The sequence below is a fragment of the Geotrypetes seraphini genome, chromosome 1 (genome assembly GCF_902459505.1).
Source record: "Geotrypetes seraphini chromosome 1, aGeoSer1.1, whole genome shotgun sequence".
Classification (NCBI taxonomy): Eukaryota; Metazoa; Chordata; class Amphibia; order Gymnophiona; family Dermophiidae; genus Geotrypetes; species Geotrypetes seraphini.
In genome coordinates, this window is record NC_047084.1 from 529,122,617 (window position 1) to 529,128,616 (window position 6,000).

The window sequence follows — 6,000 nt, forward strand, 5'->3', positions numbered from 1 at the left end:
TAAATGTAATTAACATAGAATCCTAATATTAATATAGAATAACAGTCATTTGAAACTGGTGGAAGAGCACTTTGCTTGCTTCTGCACCCTCATTTGTTGCTAATGCTTTCTGCTGTGTGCTTATGCTTTGCTATGGGGTAATTTTATCTCAAATGAAAGACTTTCTTTTTTTAAGGTGTGACCCAAACAATATATACTGTATGACAGCCCTGAATGGCTGCTCTGGTTTTCAATTTCTTTGTGGGGGAGGAAGAAAGAGACGCACTGGGGCTGGAGACAGATATAGTGAGGAAGAATTAGAATTTTCCATTTTGAAAATAAAGCTCTGTGACTGATTATGTCTTGTAGCAGAAAGGGAAGTCAGTGTAATTTTAGCTTACAAGCTTTCGCTGAGAGACCCACTCTTTCTGTGAATGTGTCAAGCCTCTATCTATGGACATGCAAATTAACCAAAATGCTTTTGGGGCTATGAGGAAGTTAAAAGTCCATAAATAACATTCAGTTAGAGGATCTTAGATTAGTAATCCAATCGCTAATTTTAAGTTAGCTATTTATATGGGCCCTTCTAAAATCATATAGAGATAAATTGCAAATGACTAATTTTGATTTGAATAAGTTCAATAGGATAACTCAATTTTTGGGAAATATTGCGTTGGCTTCTGGTGGATGCAAAAATACTTAGGTCCTCTTTTACTAAGTCGCGGAAGAGGTGTCTACCATGACCTGGAGCACTGAATGCTCCGACATTGCCTTCAATCCATAACCTCACTCCCTACTGCTCACTACCCTAGCCAACAGATTAACTATCCCCCCTAACTGTATCCCCCAACCTGGCATCTTTTTTGTCTGTCTTGTCTGTTTAAATTGTAAACTCTTTTGAGCAGGGAGCAGGGACTGTCTCCTTTGTAACTCTGTACAGTGTTGTGTATATCTGGTAGTGCTCTATAAATACTTAATAGTAGTAGTAGGATAATGATACTTAGGGCTCCTTTTACAAAGGTGCGCTAGCGGTTTTAGCACGTGCGATTTTCCCTTAGAGTTCCTTTTACAAAGCCGCGATAAAAGTTTCTATCTCGTTCTGGGGGGTTTTCTTCTCCCTCCCTCCCTCTCCCCCCTCAGGAGATGTACAGCACTGATCCAGCCATTATTTATAAGAAAATCCGGTAACGCTATCATATGATACTATATTATTTAGTTCTCAAAATGGCGCTGTACATTAGACAGCAGTAGGTGCCACACCGCTGCCTAACATAACTGCTTTAATTGGTTTGATTGCCACAGGAATTGACTGCACTGTTTAAAAAACAATTATATTTTCATTTTAAAAAAAAGTAGGTGCCAGTTGGAGCCACCTTCTTTTTAAAATTTCTATGCAAGTGCCTTATATCGTGATAAATGTCTTTTTTGATCCAGCCCAGTTAGAAGACTTTATTAAGGGAAAACCTTTGCTGAAAGTTTAATTTCTAATTTGATATTTTTCAGTTTAGGATGATGTTGTATGATACAGAAAGTAAGCCAAAAATTATGCCTGTCAATGATGGTAGATTATAAATAGATTTGATTTCCCATTTAAAAAGCTGGCAACCACTATAATGTGGACTAGATCATTGTGACTAATTACCTTATTTGTTTTAGTGTATTTTATATACTGATGCTTTGTGGATATTCATTAATATTTGTTACTAGAGTTTAAGCCCTTTACATTAACAGGTGCTAGAATATATGTCTGTCTTTCTTTCTTTCTGTGTCTCTCCCTACCCCTGTCTCTTTCTTTCTTCCTTTCTTTCTGTCTCTCTCCCTCCCGCTGTCTTTCTTTCTTTCTTTCCTTCTTTCTTTCTTTCTTTCTTTCTTTCTTTCTTTCTATCTCTCTTTCTTTCTTTCTTTCTTTCTATCTCTCTCCCTCCCGCTGTCTGTCTTTCTCTCTGGCCCCCTGTCTGTCTGCCTTTCTGTCTCTCTCCCTGCCCGCTGTCTTTCTGCATGTCTGTCTTTCGTTCTCTTGCACTGCCTGTCTTTCTGTCTCTCTCCATAGCTTCCTTCTGTCTCCATCCAAAACAAACCAAGATTGCACCCTGGCCCCCTTTCCCTCTCCCCCGTACCACTTCCCTGTGCAGCAGCAGCATTCCCTCTTCCCTGTGCAGCAGTAGCATTCCCCCCTTCCCTGTGCAGCAGCAGCATTCCCCCCTCACTTCCCTGTGCAGCAGCAGCAGCATTTTTCCCAGTTCCCTGTGCTGCAGCAGCAGCATTCCCCCCTTCCCTGTGCAATAGGGTAGCAGCATTTCTCTTCCTCGTTCCTGGCCGGCTCCCTTGGCAAAGTTATTTTTTAGTTCAAAGCCGCTGCCAAGGCTCCTCTCATGATCCACGCCTGCGTCAGAAGCCTTCTCTCTGACGTGACGTCAGGGAGGCTTCCGATGCAGGAGCAGCTCATGAAAGGAGCCGCCGCCTCAGCAACGGAGTGAAGAATAACTTCAGTAAGGGAATCAGCCAGACCGTGGGCCATGGCCAGACCTGGGGGACCTGTGTTAGACAGAGTGAAGGGGGGAGGGGGGAGTCACCGCCATGGTCGCCACCTCCGTGGTTAAGGTGCCTCCGCATGTGCAGTAGAAGGAGCCAGCATACCACTGCTGACACAGAGGCACACATCACGGAGTCAGGGATCATGGCATTGTAAGTGCACATGCGCGCTTAGGGTTTTATTATAGAGGATTAGTGTAACAAATAATCAAAATAAAGAAAAAAAAAGTGGGTGCCAGAATCAAGTTTAGAACCCTAGCCGCTTTAGCCTTTCCACAAAGAGAAGTCATCCCATCCCTTTTAACATTTTCATCACCCTTCTCTGTACTTTTTCTAATTTCTCTAGGGGGCTCATTTTTTAAAAAAAGAAAAATATTCAAAATGTGGCATAAAGGGGTAGATACCATCAAAAAACACTGCTACAGAGCACGAAATGTGGAGCCCTGTAAACACTCCTTGAATCTCACCTAAAGAGTGTGTAGACACACATAACTTTATATTGTTGACAAATTAATGAACATTTCTAAACACGGCTCATATAATCAATACAAGATTAGGAGGAAAAAGCCTCAAAGTCCCACCACTATCCTCCAGAGACTGGGTAGTACCATGTTATTGGCATATGAAACCTCCAGTCTTGTAATGATGGAATATTTTAAAGCCTTGTGAAATGCAAGAAATGCAACTGGAGAACTTGAATAATGTATATATCTCAAGCACTACAAAGATTGAATACTCATCTTATGTCTAAAGATCATGAAGCATTGCTGTCAATCAGTGTTTTGTCATAATGGCTACATCAGGGTGTTATCATCCCTTTCTACAGAAGAATCTCAGTGGCCCCACAGTAGGAATATGCTTGATATACTGTATATACATTATTCAAGTTCTCTAGTTGCATCACTGTTTTTCCATGCATTCCTTGGGTGGACCAAAATAGCACGCATGGCTTTGTACCACCAAGTCCACTGAAAAGTACTTTATTGGGACCTCTGAAGAAGACTTTGGTTGAAACACAGACCGCGTTGAGTCCTCCTCATTGATTACTTTTGTAGATTACTTTGTTGAATTACCAATAAAGTCTACATCAGGAACATCTGTCTCCACAGTCTTTTTGCTTTGGATTATTTAAGTTTCCAAATTCCACCCAAATCCCACTGTACCTATATATAGGTGATACCTGCAAGCATAAGGGCTATTGGTATGGTATACAGTTGGGTCCCATAGGTTTGGGGTAGATTTTGCAGGGCTCACTATACACTAGATTGGTTATGGTATGATGTTTACCTATGACATTTTGGGCCCCTTTTACAAAAGTGCGCTAGCGTTTTTAACGCATGCACCAGATTAGCGCGCGCTAGCCAAAAATCTACCACCTGCACAAAAGGAGTCGGTAGCAGCTACAGTGCGTGGCAATTTAGCACGCACTATTCCGCGCGTTAAGGCCCTAGCACGGCTTTGTAAAAGGAGCCCTTTGTATGAAGTTCACTGCAGTGCTGGCCTCTCCTACATCCCAATGGCTTATTTTCTGCATTTTTCTGCTGGATCTTTTTTTCCCCACAAATGATTCAAAAAGACTGACGCACTGTGCACAAACACATTTAAGAAATGGCAATTTTAAAAACAAAAAAATATAGACGCTTTCCTGTTTTGAAAATGGTCATGTTCTCTACTAGATTTTTGGATATGTTCCACAAAACATCCAAAATCAGATTTAGACATCATATTGAAAATGCCCCTCCACATAATTTGTTCTTCATGGACCCTCATTTCAAGATGTATTAGAAACAGGGCACCTTTCTATGTCAACATAGAGGCTTCCATTAGAGCACACTATTAGGAGGGAAAATCTTTAGATTCTTGTGTCTTAGCAATCTCATCTTTCTCCTCAATGACCATATGAAGATAAATTTTTTGCTAAAATTTTAACAGGAAAGCTGGATCAAGTTACAGAGAAACTGTTCTATGGGGAACAAATTGGCTTTACTGTATACTGAAACATACCCTTAAGAAAGCCACAGCATAGTAGCTAAAACGTCAGTTCTACCTACCCAGATGTGGAGAGACATAGACAACTGCAACAATCAGATCATATCTTCCTTTAGAAGGAATATTAAGAAAAGTAAAATCAAAATAATAGTACTCTTTACAGATGTGCATTATATAACAGTCTAATAGATTTCTAGCAACACAGCCAGTATCAAGTGGGAGGCTCAAAGATTTACAGCTGTATTTGTTCATTATCTCATGACCTTTTCCTAATGAAGGATGCTCTGTAAAGGTCTAGAAGCTCATCTAAACAATTTGTTGTTTGTTATAAAGATAGATGAAAAATTGCCATGAATACAAAGATCCTTGTAACCTATAATGACATTGGATTATTAAAGCCTAGTTTGAATTGATGATATGGATCAATTTTATGTGACAGGACCATAAGTAGCCATCACTGAGGTCAAAAGGTAGGAAGTGACTAAGCATTGATGTCATCCTAGTTCAAATTTAATAACAAAAGCATACTTTCTCTATGTCTTAGGAAAATTCAGTTGACTTTTTCAAGAGGATTTGGGAAAAATTCTAATTTGATCTAAGTTTTCATTTGTTCTGAGAAATTGTGAGATGGATCCATTGATTGAAGAAATACTTAGTAGATTTATATATTTTACAGGTTAAAATTGTCACAATTACAGTACAAGATTTAGCAATACAAGTTTTATCCTAATGTGACACATATGGAGGATCTTGTATCAATATACATTTCTTTGTAATCTATCAGTTGAGGGAGGGAGGTTAGGTGAACAGGTATGTATTTATTACTTTCCTAAAGTTGAGGAGTCCTTCAAGGGATCTTATCTGGGGGCAGTCAATTCCATAGGGTCAGTATGAAGTGGGAGTAGGGATGTCGTTTGGCAGTTTGCAGTTGGGCATGACCAGGGGGCATTTTGAGGCAAATTTCATCCTGAGAGTGGAGGGCCTGTTCGGCACATTCAAAGGAAGCTTGGCGCCATGTTGTGTAAGGACTTGAACACTAACATTAGGCCCTTGAAGACACAACGTTTGGCTACGGGAAGCCAGAGAGCTGATGATAGGACCTGAGAGACCGTGTCATGGGGATGGAGGTTCTTAAGAAGTCTGATTGCCGCATTTTGTACATGCTGGAGACGTCATATTTCTTTGCTGTGAGACCATAGAATAGGGTATTGCAGTAGGCCATGCAGAAGAGGTTTAAGGTATAGAATAGCTGGGTGAAGTCAGACTCAAAAAGTAGTTCCTTATTTTTCAGAGTTGTTTCAGATAGTAGAATGAGGAAGATACCATCTGATAGATGTGGTTGGAGAGTGACAGGTTGGAGTCAAGGAGTATTCCTAGGCTGCGCACTTAAGCCCTGATTCTGCAAAGTGCCGTCCCGATTTTAGGCAGCTGTAGGAGTCCAACAGCTGTCTAATCAGCCAATCGGGATGCACGTTTTTTTAAAAAATGCTTCCCAGGCAG